The 16,848-nt window shown below is 42.8% G+C and overlaps 1 protein-coding gene across 5 annotated transcripts in view; it reads left to right on the plus strand.

The window, feature by feature from the left end:
- LOC110529523 (tyrosine-protein kinase Fyn) overlaps window positions 1-16,848 on the plus strand; it is a 74,251-nt gene that overhangs the window by 291 nt on the left and 57,112 nt on the right. For all 5 annotated transcript variants that reach the window (XM_090242735.1, XM_090242731.1, XM_090242733.1 and 2 more), the window contains exon 2: window positions 13,292-13,359. The gene's annotated coding sequence lies outside the window, so the exon portion shown is untranslated. The remainder of the gene's footprint in view (window positions 1-13,291; window positions 13,360-16,848) is intronic.

Below are 16,848 nucleotides of genomic sequence, written 5' to 3' on the forward strand. Positions count from 1 at the left end.
ACCTATACCAATGCGAAATGAATTACTTTGATTTTATCTTTATTGGATGGGAATAATGGATCGAATTAGTGTGTTCTTATGGATAACGCATTTGCTCTCATGTCTGTAGGCTAGCTGAAATGTTACAAAGCTTATTGTTCATAATATCTTTTTAGACTGCCTTTGCCATGAGAACAGACAAATTGCATTGGCCAATTACAAGTATCCTGGCCTCGATCCTCGAACGCCGTTATGTCATGTGTAGGCCTATTCATTAGAAATAAAAATCTATGTGCTGTGTCTGCAAAAACATTCAACCTTCTTGAGTGCCTTATCGCATTCAGAGGCTTGGTGAATTTGTTTACCGTGATATAGTAGTGATAACCCTCTCCGTCAACATGCTATCTCATTCATTCTTAAAATATGGCATCATGATGAAGGATTCAATGTAGCAAATGTTAGTACACTTAGAAAAAAGGGTGCTATCTAGAACGTAAAAGGGTGCTTCGTCTGTCCCCATGGGAGAACATATCCACAGAAGGTTTTACATGGAACCCAAAATAACCCTTTTGGAACACATTTTTCTAAGAGTATTATGTAGGGTAGGCTATATAGATTTTTGTTGATTGGTTTCTATTGATTTCTATTTTATATGGTGGAGGTTTATATTCAACCAGTCAAGAAGCTTGCAATAACTTGGTTGTGAAGACCATGATCATATGCTCCCAATGTATGTTGCCAACTTGTATTCCTTCCTTTACTATGTGTTCATCACAGCATTTGTTGATGACCCACTTTATCCATTGCATTAAGTCAGAAATATGAAATCAAATAAATGGTATTTGTCACATGCACCGAATACAACAGGTGTAGTAGACCTTACAGTGAAATGCTTATTTCAGAGCCCTTAACCCACAATGCAGTTTTAAGAAAAATACCTTAAAAAAATAAATAAAGTAATAAATAATTAAAGAGCAGCAGTAAAATAACAATAGCGAGGCTATATACAGGGAGTACCAGTACAGAGTCAATGTGCGGGGGCACCGGTTAGTAGAGGTAATTGAGGTAATATATACATCTAGGTAGAGTTATTAAAGTGACTTATGTATAGATAATAACAGAGAGTAGCAGCAGCATAAAAGAGGGGGAAATGCAAGTAGTCTGGGTAGCCATTTGACTAGATGTTCAGGAGTCTTATGGCTTGGGGGTAGAAGCTGTTTAGAAGCCTCTTGGACCTAGACTTGGCGCTCCGGTACCGCTTGCTGTGCGGTAGCAGAGAGAACAGTCTATGACTAGGGTGGCTGGAGTCTTTGACAATTTTTAGGGCCTTCCTCTGACACCGCCTGGTATAGAGGTCCTGGATGGCAGGAAGCTTGGCCCCAGTGATGTACAGGGCCGTACGCACTACCCTCTGTAGTGCCTTGTGGTCGGAGGCCGAGCAGTTGCCATACCAGGCAGTGATGCAACCAGTCCGGATGCTCTCGATGGTGCAGCTATAGAACCTTTTGAGGAACAGTCATTCAGAATAACACTGCTATTTGTGTTTATTTCAAATAATCTTAATTACATCAAGTGAGTTGGATAACCTACTAAAATAGATACTCCTGAGAATATGCAGTATTTGAGAATAAACCAACCCATTGTTGTGAAATTGGTTACCACGTTCCTTTGATAATTAGAGTAAATTGCGCTGGTTGACCTTCACATCCTTCAATACAATACTAGTTATCCTTCCCAAAATCTACTCATGCTGAATGCTCTTATTCCTCTGTGCAGGTCAGAAAAATACTAACTGGTTGTTATTACATTGTCTATACATTATCATTGTTGCATTATGCTTACTGTCCCAAATAGGAGTACAGAGAGCATGTCTAAGGATTTGTGTTAGGAAACACATGTTTACCGAGTTCCAAACTACCTCTGGAAGCAACATCAGCACAAGAGCTGTTCGTCGAGAGCTTCATGAAATGGGTTTCCAACCGCACACAAGCCTAAGATCAACATGTGCAATGCCAAGTGGAGTGGTGTAAAGCTTGCCTATTTTTATTTTTATTTTAGTTGGCAAGTCAGTTAAGAACAAATACTTATTTACAATGACAGCCTACAATGGGTTAACTGCCTCGTTCAGGGGCAGAACGACAGATTTGTACCTTGTCAGCTCGGGGATTCGATCTTGCAACCTTTCGGTTCCTAGTCCAACGCTCTAACCACTAGGCTACCCTGCCGCCCCTTTATTGGACTCTGGAGCAGTGGAAACGCATTCTCTGGAGTGAAAAGAATCACGCTCCATCATCTCGCAGTCCGACGGACGAATCTGGGTTGGGCAGATGCCAGGAGAACGATACCTGCCCCAATGCATAGTGCCAACTGTAAAGTTTGGTGGCGGAGGAATAATGGTCTGGGGCTGTTTTTCATGGTTTGGGCTAGGACCCTTAGTTCAAGTGAAGCATACAATGACATGCTAGACAATTCTGTGCTTCCAACTTTGGGGAAAGTTTGGGGAAGGCCCTTTCCTGTTTCAGCATGACAATTCCCCCATGTAAAAAGCGAGATCCTTACAGAAATGGTTTGTTGAGATCGGTGTGGAAGAACTTGACTGGCCTGCACAGAGCCCTGACCTCAACCCCATCGAACAACTTTGGTATGAATCTTCCCCGCAGCAATGTTCCAACATCTAGTGGAAAGCATTCCCAGAAGAGTGGAGGCTGTTATAGCAGGAAAGGGTGGAGCAACTCTATATTAATGCCCATGATTTTGGAATGAGATGTTCGACAAGCAGCTGTCCACATACTTTTGGCCATGTAGTGTATATTTGGTACATTTCCTTTATACCCTGTAGGAAAGTTTGGTCAAAAACAGGTCAGAAATGTTTTCTATTTTTCTTTTTGTGTATTTTATTGCACAATGCAAGTTTTCTTGATGTAGGTTACTGGTTTGAATAGAGAGTTTTCCTGTACATAGCTGATGCCGGTACTATCTTGTCTCTCCATCATCTTGGTTTCTTCTTCAAGTTGCTTACTGCTTCACCAACATCCTGCACTTGGGCTTCATGTCATATTTGCTTGCTCTTTATTATTGATGTGAATAACTCTCACAAATAGAAAAGGTGTAATTTGTGATTGTTTTCTTCTCCTATAGCTAAGAATATTAAGACATCGGCCTAGGCTTGTACTGTTATTCCTATTTTCTTTCACAGAAAAGTTGCTTGTATCACAATTGCAAAATATGGGCAGTAATGCTGATTTCATGTATCAGGTATGGATGCATAGTATGATTGTTTGGTGTGAGAAGATGTTTGCAAAAAGCTCCTGCAGTTTTTGTAGGCTCCACAAAGGTAACCTTGAAAACCACAGAAAGCCCAGGTCATCCTGAAGTATAATCTTCCATAGAAGCCATACAAACACACCAACTCAACATGGTTCACAACGTTACAGGTTACGGCCCATGTACGGTCTTGTTCTAATTGTTTAGTCCTTGAGGAAGTGCATGAATAGTTGCAAGCTTCAAGTTTTAATGGCACGTGCACAAGTACAGTGAAATGCCTTCCTTGCAAGCTCTAAACCCAGCAGTGCAGTAATCAACATCAATGTAGCACTAACAATAACATAAGGTAGAACAAAAAGACACAAGAAATTAAAATAAGAAATAAGAAGAACAGGAGTAGTAAGTAAGTTATATACAGGGTCAGTTCCAACACCATATTTACAATGTGCAAGGATACTGGAGTGATAGAGGTAGATATGTATAGGGGTAAGGTGACTAGGCATCAGGATATATGATAAACTGAGGGTGATTCTCAATATGCATACTACCGTGTTCCACACTGTCATGCTCCGAGTGCGTTCTCCTGAGTACGTTCTTGTGAGGACAAGAGTGTGGAGAATTCAGAAAACAATACATTTGAGAAGCACTGGCACACCTACTGTATTACCTCACGCTTCACCTCCCATTCACTGAACCTTCTTCCAGGATAATGGCAACAATAGACAAAACAAGATATGCACAAAGCAAACATTTCACTTCATAATTATCAGCGAGATATGTGAATTGTAGTAATCTAGCTAACCAGCTAGTTAAACAGGCAAAAGTGACCTAAAACCAATGTACATTTCCCATGGGTAGCTGCTAATTCTTTGTGGCTATCTAGCTAGCCCTATTGACTTACAGCACCCATTCACTGTACCATTTTCCAGTCACTATTTTTTATTTACAAGGCAAGTCAGTTAAGAACAAATTCTTATTTTCAATGACAGCCTAGGAACAGTGGGTTAACTGCCTTGTTCAGGGGCAGAACAACAGATTTTTACCTCGTCAGCTCGGGGATTTGTTCTTGCAACCTTTCAGTTACTAGTCCAACACTCTAACCACTAGGCTACCTGCCGCCCTACCTACTGTTACTAGTAGCTAGCCAGTTAGCCCTTTTGACTTATTATGGGCTTGCTATCTACAGTACGTAGGCATCATGCCAAAATTAACACAACATGTATTTATTAATGTGTCAAGATAAAATAGCCAACATATGAGATGTAAATAGGCAACATTTCATTCCGAAGTCTGAGTTTTTTTTCTCTCGCTTCAGCTCAAATAATGTCCGCCATTGATTTCAAGAAATGTTGCGTAATTTAGGTCATTTAACCTGATATTGAAGAGCCATGGAAAGTATTTTTTCTGTGTAATTCAACACAATTCACCACAGCCCAGTCAGAAAGACAGTACTGTGCTCTTCCTCCCAATCAGTCCCATTCCTCTGCTGAAGAGAGAGCTGCCAAACACCCATGTTGCTGCTCAATGTTGATCCTGTGACAGCATGGCATGCTGCTACTCTCTGCTGTCACACTACAGAGAGACAAAACTGCTCTGAAATGCAGTATATCATACTATACAGTAGGAACTTTGGACTGGCTTTTGTCCATCAGGTGCTTTCATTTGAACTGGTGTGCTTTGGTTCATATCTCTCCCCAAACATCACCACATTTGTGGGCTTAATCAATCCAGGACTTTGTATAGGCATTTTGAGGGTTGGTTGGATGTAGACTTGTTGGATGGGTATAGTACACTCCAGCTACTTTGTGCTCCAGTTTGACAATCTGGTTAAGTGGGGCCACTGTAGTTACACTCTTCTGTGTGACATCCCCTGTCTCCTCACCCTCTTCTCTGACATCAGAAGCCATTTTGAACTGGCCATGACCAGGAGTGTGTTGTGGTTAGTGCTGATGTAATCACATAGCTCCTGTTCTGAGCCCACTATCAAGTCAGATGTGGGGCTCACGCGTGAGTCGTCGTCCTCCTAGCCTCAGAGCTCAGCAGCCGCTCTGTGCTCAGCATCAGCCCAATGCTCCATAGTCACACACAACAACGATGCCCTTTGTCACAAATATATTGTGGGGAAATGAAACGTATCTCTGTGTGTATTTGACTGTTTTTGTTCAGTTTGTGTGGTTAACACTGACAAACTCAAATTAACTGCTTTTTACAGATGAGTAAATGTTTACCCATGGATGAATGCAAAGTATGACAGCGCCACGAGGGATGTAAACTCAGCAAAAAAAGAATTGTCCTCTCACTGTCAACTGAGTTTATTTTCATCAAACTTAACATGTGTAAATACTTGTATGAACATAACAAGATTCAACAACTGAGACATAAACTGAACAAGTTCCACAGACATGTGATTAACAGAAATTGAATAATGTGTCCCTGAACAAAGGGGGGGTCAAAATCAAAAGTTACAGTCAGTATCTGGTGAGGCCACCAGCTGCATTAAGTACTGGAGTGCATCTCCTCCTCATGGACTGCACCAGATGTACCAGTTCTTGCTATGAGATGTTACCCCACTCTTCCACCAAGGCACCTGCAAGTTCTGATCCAACAGATCCCAGATGTGCTCAATGGGATTGAGATCCGGGCTCTTCGCTGGCCATGGCAGAACACTGACATTCCTGTCTTGCAGGAAATCACGCACAGAACGAGCAGTATGGCTGGTGGCATTGTCATGCTGGAGGGTCATGTAAGGATGAGCCTGCAGGAAGGGTACCACATGAGGGAGGAGGATGTCTTCCCTGTAACACACAGCATTGAGATTGCCTGCAAGGACAACAAGCTCAGTCCGATGATGCTGTGACACACCGCCCCAGACCATGGCGGACCCTCCATCTCCAAATCGATCCCACTCCAGAGTACAGGCCTCGGTGCAACGCTCATTCCTTCAACGACAAGCATCCGACCATCACCCCGGGTGAGACAAAACTGCCACTCGTCAGTGAAGATCACTTTTTTCCAGTCCTGTCTGGTCCAGCAACGGTGGGTTTATGCCTATAGGCAATGTTGTTGCCGGTGATGTCTGGTGAGGACCTGCCTTACAACAGGCCTACAAGCCCTCAATCCAGCCTCTCTCAGCCTATTGCGGACAGTCTGAGCACTGATGGAGGGATTGTGCGTTCCTGGTGTAACTCGGGCAGTTGTTGTTGCCATCCTGTACCTGTCCCACAGGTGTGATGTTCAGATGTACCCTTCCTGTGCAGGTGTTGTTACATGTGGTCTGCCACTGCGAGGACGATCAGCTGTCCATCCTGTCTCCCTGTAGCGCTGTCTTAGGCGTCTCACAGTACGGACATTGCAATTTATTGCCCTGGCCACATCTGCAGTCCTCATGCCTCCTTGCAGCATGCCTAAGGCACGTTCACGCAGATGAGCAGGGACCCTGGGCATCATTCTTTTGGTGTTTTTCAGAGTCGGTAGAAAGGCCTTTTTAGTGTCCTAAGGTTTCATAACTGTGACCTTAATTGCCTACCATCTGTAAGCTGTTAGTGTCTTAACGACAATTCCACAGGTGCATGTTCATTATTTTTTTATGGTTCATTGAACAAGCATGGGAAACAGTGTTTAAACCCTTTACAATGAAGATCTGTGAAGTTATTTGGATTTTTACGAATTATCTTTGAAAGACACGTCCTGAAAATGGGACATTTCTTTTTTTGCTGAGTTTATGTTGACATGTGAAGCTAAGCAATCATATTTTCCCTCCAGGTGAATCCCCCAAGCATCTTTGTGTTTGTGCTGTAGCATTTTCACTTTAGTGCTATGCAAGTGAAAGGCCTGTGTGTTCACTTCTATAAATCTCGTAGACTCCACCCCAAAATCACTGCCGCTTGGCCATTGTTGCAGCAATATCATGGGATTAAATGATGTGTGAAACTAATATGCTTGCATGAAAGCCTGTCAAAACAAGGTTGGCTCAGGACTATAGAGATGGCCATCTTGGGAATATTCCTTCAAAGGAATTCAATTAGCTGCAACTGTTTGTCTATCAAGTCCCCAGATCCAGAGGCAGATTGTATCACACACTCTCCTTATCAACACACACATCACTTCTACCTGTGTGTGCGTGGTTGAGAGCATCAGCACAGAAGCAGGGCTTCTCCTAATATGGTCCTCAACGGTTTCTATTTGAATATTTCTCCACATTTAATCTCGGAACTCCAATGTACCGTTGGTCTTCAATAAAGGCCAGTATTCAGGAGCTTTGCAGTGCAATGGCACTCTTCTGTGCAAACAGACAAGACTATATTTAAAACTACATTGCTAAATAAGTACATGGATTCTACCAACCACCAACCCACATATTCTTACCAATGCACACGTACTGAGGCAGCAATGGTAGAGTTCTCTTACAGATGTCCGCCATATGCTGCTGTCTGCAGAACAAGCTAAATCTCCATACTATGATCTAGGTCACGTGTCAAACTCATTCCACGGAGGGCAGTGTCTGCATGTTTTCGCTCCTCCCTTGTACCTGATTGATGAATGAAGGTCACTAATTAGGAAAGAGCTCCCCTCGACTGGTTGTATAGGTCTTAATTGAAAGGAAAAAACAAAAACCTGCAGACACTAGGTGTCACAGGTGTAAAGAGGAGTACGCAGTCGCAGATTTAGAACTACTGGATTTATTTAAGCACAATAGAACAAAGCGGTACGAAACCCAAACGCTGTTTTGCTCAAAATATATCTACATAAACATAAAGGCACAGGGCGAACCCAAAGTGCGAAATATAAAGTACTCATGAAATAGTAGGAGAAAACAAGTAACATGTACAATGACCGACAAAAAACAAATGGCAGAGAGAGTATATATACAGTGATAGAGTGGGGATTGGAACCAGGTGAGTGTAATGATGACGAGACAAGTCCGGGGTTGATGAGTGAAGGGCATTTGCCAGCAGTAGGTTCGGCAGCAGCTAGAAAGTCGGCGATGCCGAACGTGGATTTTCAAGGATACTGTACAATATTGTTGCGCTTCATTCTTTGTTGAATGGCAGGTCGTTTTCTCTCTCGGTCACTCCCTCCCTCCCTCCCTCCATCGATCCCCAAAGATTGTGCATATGAAATAATATCAGTATAGCGTGGTGAGATTGGGTGATTGCGTAAATTGTGATATGTATGACTCGAGGAGGACTCAATGTTTTTTCATATTTTTAAAGGTAGACTCAGCGATATGGCATAGATGCAGGAAGTAAACAGTACAGTGGTTCAATTAGCGTAAGAACTAAGAGTGTTGAAGCGCGAGACTCAACATCCGCTGTTTTGGTCCCGTGGCTACCACGCTGTTAAAGCCTGAAGCGAATCCTTGCACATGCGCAGATTACTGTGTGCGAATGTGTGAGAGCGAAGCGTTGTGTCTCGCTTATCTCAATGTCTTCAGTGCTGCTCGTAGCAACATCATTTCGCCGAGTCTGCCTTTAAACACTGATAAGTGGTGAACATTTGAGTAGTTTAATGCATTTCCCTCGCCAGAATAAAGTATGAATCATGTGCTGGTGCTCTCCCCAATAGGAGAATGAAAAGATTTTACAGAACAGTATGTTTGCTCATTTATTAATGATATGTTGCCCTAATGTCAAGTGTCTGCATTTTCCGAGGAAAACAAAAGTGGTCTGTTTGTTTGCTGTATGATTGTGTCCCGGGAGATTTTATGCATCTTTATCTGTGTTTGATGTCATACATTATACATTTGTGTCACAACGCCTCTGTTCTTTTCTGTCAAAATATTTCCCTGTGCTCTAAGGAACTACTGCTGCTGTATCAAAAGCAATGGTACATGGCATTACGAAGAAGACATTATGCATTTATGAATTTCAGTGAGAATGTTGTTCATGCCACATTTGAGCAGATTTTCAACCAAGATATAGGCTAGTTAACCGGGTACGATTGTGATATAAGCAGATAGCCTTTTAGGCCTACCCATTGGACTGCAGTAATATGAAGCAATACTCTCCCATTTCAACATAAGTTGTGATATACAGTAGTAGTACAGCAGAACTGCATGGCAGACAGCTGCATTGCAGTCAGTTATACAGTGTCTTAGCAGTGCCTGTCTGCCCTCCATACTGTATCACTCCAATAATACTGTACAGTACAGTACTCTTCTACTGTATACTGGTTTACAGTAGAAGAGTAAAATGGTATAACAGGTAGCAGTTATACTGTGTCTCTGAGTGTAAACTCTGAGTCTACATATGTTGTCTGTATATCCTGTTTGTGGCAGCACCACTTCACAGAGTCAAATTCCTGTGCATGCAAATGTATTTGGCTAATAAAGTTGATTCTGAGTGGTGCCTGTCTGCCAGCCATGCTCCCTGCTCCTCTCTGCCTCTCTACAGTGTCATTTTTCTGCTATGCTGATGCAGCTGCTGCTGGCTGGGGGGCTGACAAAGGAGACTGTTAATTTATTTCTCTTTAATTAGTGTAGTGGGAGAGCAGCAACAGAGCTCTATGTAATAGGGGTTTATTTCACACATGCTAGGGGTTTATTTCACACTTCCTCTGCAAGTTATTTTGAAGGAATCAAATGTTTTCATAATTGTGTTGTGTATTCAGTGTTGACATTTGCAAAGGTCCTCTGGTCTAGGTTAATGTGAGGTCTCATTGTAGTAGGATACAGTGAGTCTTCATCCAAAATGCCATTCAACTCTAACCTTTCATTCATTGTTATCTATTGCCTCCACTATGTTGGTGAACTCCTGCACTGTACATTTGAGGCATCCTGCCCATACACATCATCCATGGAGCCAGAGCAGATATTTACAGTGAGGATGTTTGTCCATGTTAATCCACCATTTGGGACTCGGTCAGATACCGAGTCCCAAACGGCACCACATTCCCTATATAGTGCACTACTGCCCCAATGGCTCTGGTCAAAAGTAGTGCACTATTTAAGGAATAGGGTGCCATTTGGGACGCCACCAGAGAGCCTCTGTGTGAAGGCTGTCTGCTCATATACAATCCTGACCTGTCAACCAAAGCCCTGTCTGTGTAGTGGGGACTGGCTGAGGAGTGGTGGTATTTTCTCGTCTTTAGTGCCAATACCATATATGAGATACTGCTGTGTGATTATTATGTCTATGCAAGACATGCAATTATTGCACAGGGTTTACGTTAGATACTGCTGCTATTGAAATGGCATTGTGACTAGTCCCTTGGCCTTTAGAGGTAAGCCCTGAAATTGCTTAGAGATGGTAGATGTAGGAGTATGAGATCGGCCAGGGCTGTGGCTACTGTCCCTCAGGCGGCATATGGCGTGCCCCCGTTTAGTGCCTACCCAGCAGGCTGTGCATGGAGAGCTACTCCCCCTCTGGGGAGCCAGTCTATCAGCCCTAGCTTTGTGCTCTGCTCTCCACTCATCTGGCCCAGTGAAGAGCGACAGTAAGAATGACTGAGCTCGTTGTGCCATGGCAGTCATGTGATCTGTGTGTGGCTGAATGACTCCCCCCGCAGGCCTCAGCCCCAGTGCCATTATGTTTTATTGGAGGGGCTGGGGATGAAAAGAGAGCCAGCTCTGCTCTGCCCCTGGTCCCTGGACTGCAGCTTCACTCACTCAGAGAGCACGGCCTGCTGGGAGCTCGTCGCCATGGCTGCCCAGTGCCCAGACAGACAGAGACGAAGCAAAAGAGGGAGGGAGGGCAGAATGGAGAGAGAGAGAAAGAGAGAGAGACCACAGAGTGGACACAGACATGAGGAATGGCTAAATGACAACCTTCTGCTGGTGTCGGGTGCTGAAAATCACGTTTTACTTCCACACATAGAGCAGTGTATTTTTGGGACTCGCTCTCAGTTTCATCCAGATATACGCCCAAAATAGGATAGCTCAGCATACCTCTCAATTTGAAAAAAAAAGTCATTTTTAGGGTGGTGTCTGGCAGAGGAGAATACTTCTGAATGAGGGTACTTGCTTTTTTTGTCCCTTTGTCTCAAAATGAGACTTTTAATTGTTTGCAAGTTTTGCCAAAGTTATATCCTTTCACATTTGCATGCCATTTTATCCTTTATATTGTATACCAGCCTATTAATAGCTATCTCAGCCATCTGCCTGCGATTTCTACACTATAACAGGATGGCTCCAATATGTGATGTCATGCATCATCCAGAACAACAGTAGAGAACAATGGGTCAAGGAAAGTCTGAAGGAGGGAGAATGTCAAACCTGATTATTGCTTGTCTCTACTGGCCCATTCTCTGTTTTCTGTCTATCTGTCTGACCAGCCTCAGTCAGAGAGAGGTAATCAACTACTGAAACTGCCTCTCATATATCTTACCCACCAATTTCCTCTGGCCTCAGTATCTAAATCAAGATATATTCCATTTAGTCTGATTGTGAGTTTTCATTAGAAAAACCCTGTGTCTACATTATTTGTAGTACAAAATGGGGGGTGCGATTCAAGTCAATTTGTATGTGCAAGCTACATGATGACTGCCTCAGTTGCCTCGTACCCCTGCATATAGACTCGGTACTGGGACCCCGTGCATATATCCAAGTGAATCTTACTTATTGTGTTTTTATTCCTTGTGATATTATTTTTCTATTATTTCTATTGTTTCTCTCTGCATTGTTGGGAAGGGCCTGTGAGCATTTCACTGTTAGTCTACACCGGTTGTTTACCAAGTACGATTTCATTTGACTGCCAGAATATTTAGACTATACAAACTGGAGAATTACACACAAGACCAAACTAGAAGACTAAATATTATCTCATGCTTATTCTTATACGGGTTACAAACACAGTCAAAAACAGTTAACAGATTCAGATAGAAATACATGATGAACAGCTCTGCTCAGAAGTCGACTTTGTGTGCAATGAGTTCTAACAGATTTGTCTGTGGAAAATCGGATTCTGTCGTAGATAAAGTACATTTAGTCAATTTACCATGTAGCTAACCCCTGTCGCTGTGGGCACGATGACTCCACTGTGAAACATTAGTGTCTCCTCGTTTCAAAGTGCTGGCAGGGCATGGAGCATTTGTTGTGTGCTGTTTTAGGTGGAGATTGATTTGTGTGCAAGTTCAGCTGTTTTATTTGCCGGTAGTAGATGTTTGATTAGATGCAGTTTAGTATCTTATGCACAACAAATTCATACAAACATATTGTATGAATTGGATTCATAACATATCATTACACTTTTCTTTTTTGGGGGGTGGGGGGGGTGACATAAGTACAGAGAGAACAGGGACCTAATTTGGCTCGTGAGCACCACTTTCAAAACTACTGGCTGAAATTATACAAACGTTTTGGAGCATCACTTTAAAGTTGTGCAATGGTTCTTCAAACCTTGCCATCTCAGTTTGAATTCATTGTTGCAGCTTTATGTTTTTGGAGTGCTTTTATCAATTATTGCTGTGATTTCTACTGAACGGCTGTAGTGGACTCTGTTATGAAGCCAATATTTACACTTGCTGGATGAAGGATTACTAGATACTTAAGTTGTTGTAAGTCACTCAGTAAATAGGTTAATATTTGCTTAAAGCACACTTTGACTCATGCATATCGTCTGTAGTTATTCCAAGTATCAGGAGGCAAAGCTCTGTAACACCTGTATGAGGCTCTTGATTGAATGATACTTGATGAAAAACACTCTCATTCAAGCTATTTTAGGTAATACTATTTCAGCTCAGAACATTGAATGAATTAAGCCCCCCAAATCCACTTACCTGGTACAGGAAATATACAGAGAGAAATGAGGCCATCATACAGACAGATTTTTTTTTATTAAGCCTGGCACCTAGATTGTGTCTCACGCTGCAACCTGTTGTTTACCAATGGACAGATATTGAGGTCATGGTTCAACAGAGCACAGCCTGTCACAACTTCCCAAGGCATTAGCTCTGAGGGCCAGGTCTTGGGCCGGGGCGGAAAATGAAATTGCAAGACCCATTTTTGGAGTGACGCTTACAGTAAATGAAAATTGGCTGGCACACACAGTTGATAGTCATGTTTTATTGAACACTATAAATTAATAATTAAATGTTTTTTTTCTCCCCACAGGGCCTCTGTTTTCGCAGTACACAAAGCAATGTGGAGCAAATAAAGATCCTGATACACTGAAACCAGAGGTACGTACCTCAGCGCTGCCTGCCATAATAATTACAGCTCACACAGCAGACGGGGCACACACACACACACACACACACACACACACACACACACACACACACACACACACACACACACACACACACACCAGCTGGCCACCGCTGGTCTGGAGTTTGTGCTACAGGCACTCCTGCTGTCCACAGCTACACTGTCTTTCTTTTCTACCTCTACAAGTAGGATGTTACAAAGAGCACTCATAACAAATGTGTGTTTGTTGTTTCTCCTGTACAATAGGTGTCTCCTAGCTAGGCAGCAGGGCCCTAGTGCCCCTACAATATCTCAAATCTCAGGTGACAAAGTCAGGAAGAGAATATTCAGTAGTGTCCCAATTGTGTCACTCTCTCACTGTCTGGGCTGTGTGGGGTGAAAAAGGCATAGGATGTTTTGGCTTGACTTAATGGGATCTCTCTGTCGCTCTGTCGCCCCACAGTCCTCTCTCACTTTCTCTCTCTGTCCCTCTCTCTCTCCCTTTCTCCATGCTGCAAGCTAAAGTTCCATGCAGGTCAGCCCAGAAAATCACCCTACCAGTAGGTTCATCTGGTATCACAGAGTGCACATATATGTGTTCTTACTGTCTTTATACAGTTGCAGTTGGAAGTTTACATACACATAGGTTGGAGTCATTAAAACTCCTTTTTCAACCACTCCACAAATTTCTTGTTAACAAACTATATTTTTGGCAAGTCGGTTAGGACATCTACTTTGTGCATGACATTATGAGATTGTGATTTTTTCACTTATAATTTACTGTATCACAATTCCAGTGGGTCAGAAGTTTACATACACTAAGTTGACTGTGCCTTGGAAAGCTTGGAAAATTCCAGAAAATGATGTCATGGCTTTAGAAGTTTCTGATAGGCAAATTGACATAATTTGAGTCAATTGGAGGTGTACCTGTGGATGTATTTCAAGGCCTACCTTTCAAATCAGTGCCTTTTTGCTTGACATCATGGGAAAATCAAAGGAAATCAGCCAAGACCTCAGAAAAAGAATTGTAGACCTCCACAAGTCTGGTTCATCCTTGGGAGCAATTTCCAAATGCCTGAAGGTACCACGTTCCTGTACAAACAATAGTATGCAAGTATAAACACCATGGGACCACGCAGGCATCATACCGCTCAGGAAGGAGACACGTTCTGTCTCCTATTGATGAACGCACTTTGGTGCGAAAAGTGCAAATCAGTCCCAGAACAACAGCAAAGGACCTTGTGAAGATGCTGGAGGAAACAGGTACAAAAGTATCTATATCCACAGTAAAACAAGTCCTATATCGACGTAACCTGAAAGACCGCTCAGCAAGAAAGAAGCCATTGCTCCAAAACCGCCATAAAAAAGCCAGACTTGGTTTGCAACTGCACATGGGGACAAAGATCATACTTTTTGGAGGAATGTCCTCTGTTCTGATGGCATCATGAGGGAGGAAAATGATGTGGATATATTCAAGTAATATCTCAAGACATCAGTCAGGAAGTTAAAGCTTGGTCGCAAATGGGTCTTCCAAATGGACAATGACCCCAAGCATACTTCAAAAGTTGTGGCAAAATGGCTTAAGGAGAACAAAGTCAAGGTATTGGAGTAGCCATCACAAAGCCCAGGCCTCAATTCTATAGAAAATTTGTGGGCAGAACTGATAAAGCGTGTGCTAACAAGGAGGCCTAGAAACCTGACTCAGTTACACCAGCTCTGTCAGGAGGAATGGGATAAAATTCACCCAACTTATTGTGGGAAGCTTGTGGAAGGCTACATGAAACATTTGACCCAAGTTAAACAATTTAAAGGCAATGCTACCAAATACTAATTGAGTGTATGTAATCTTCTGACCTACTGGAAATGCGATGAAAGAAATAAAAGCTGAAATAAATTATTTTCTCTACTATTATTCTGACATTTCACATTCTTAAAATAAAGTGGTGATCCTAACTGACCTAAAACAGGGAATTTTTACTAGGATTAAATGTCAGGAATTGTGAAAAACTGAGTTTTTGACTAAGGTGTATGTAAACTTCCGACTTCAACTGTACATGCAACTGTTCTGAACAGTTATCCATCCAGCTTTCTCACTGTCTTTCTGTTTCTTCTTCACTAGTGACATGTTTTCTATTTGATCATAATCCTTGTCTTTGCATGCTGGGCGGTTCCTGTCACGGAGGACCAGACAGTGACTTCGATGCTAAATTACTTATCAACATCTAACAGCACTCTGTTCTCTCCTCCTGAGGCAAGTCTATGGTTGCATCCTATAGTGTTCACTACTTTTGATAGTGCACTAAATAGTGACCACAACGAAGTGGCTTTCTTCTGCTTTGCAGTGAGCTCACTTGTTTTGTAAAAGTCAGCATAGAGCAATCAGCATAGCGCTCGAGCCATGCTTTGGCCCTGTCAAAAAACCTGCACTCTGCAGTTTCTTCTTCCTGTGTGAAGACTGAGGAGCGCAGCATAGGCAAGCAGGCAGACAAAGGGGATGGATTGTGGTAGGAACCCCGCCGGCCAGTCCGAAGCAACAATACAACAGGCTATAAATAGAAAGGAAGCTTTTTGGGGGGCAACCGGTTGATGCACAAGGGTTTCTTCTTCCAAGAACCAGCTTGAAGCTTCCATGGAGCCAGCTGAGTATTCAACAGGCATAGCAGTTGCATACATCATGCAGGCAGTTGCACAGCTGTATGCCTCTGTTCTGTTACATACTGTATGTATGCTCTCTCTCATACATCTACAGTAACCATGATCTGGTTGAGCCATGGCAGATGGTTTGTAATAGAGTTGATGAAGCAGAGAGAGTTCTGTGTGGATGTGACTGTAACACTTGTGGTCTGTGTTGAATTTGTGGAGAGAAACAAGGCAACATGGCGGGCCAACCCTGTGACTCAGGCTCTGGAGAGTGTCTACGTCCCAAATAGCACCGTATTCCCTACATAGTGGTCAAAAGGTGTGCACTATGTAGAGAATAGGGTGTCATTTGGGAAACAGATGGTGTGTATGAAGTAGTGGTGCCTGTCTGCCTGGTGAGTCATGACATGCTGGAGTCATCAGCAGCTCTGCAGTGGTGACATCATGGCTGCTGTGGCTGAACGTAGAGAGCTACAAAGTCACTCTCACTGGCACACTGTCAGTGGAACGATAGACAGTGGGAGTTTATGGTGGGTGTCGTGTGTGTATGTGATGGTTAGTGAGAGCTGAAAATGAGTCAGTCATTCCAGTGAGGTTGTTCCATGCGAAGACCTCCCATATTTCCCCCCCCCCCGTTTTCTTTCCTTGTGTCTTTTTCATGGTCTCATTTTTTATTTTTTATTTTACCTTTATTTATCTAGGCAAGTCAGTTAAGACCAAATTCTTATTTTCAATGTCAGCCTAGGAACAGTGGGTTAACTGCCTTGTTCAGGGGCAGAACGACAGATTTGTACCTTGTCAGCTAATGACGAACCTAACTGAACACTGTTCTTCAGTATGCT

The sequence above is a fragment of the Oncorhynchus mykiss genome, chromosome 8 (assembly GCF_057628025.1).
Source record: "Oncorhynchus mykiss isolate SJ-2025 chromosome 8, ASM5762802v1, whole genome shotgun sequence".
Classification (NCBI taxonomy): domain Eukaryota; kingdom Metazoa; phylum Chordata; class Actinopteri; order Salmoniformes; family Salmonidae; genus Oncorhynchus; species Oncorhynchus mykiss.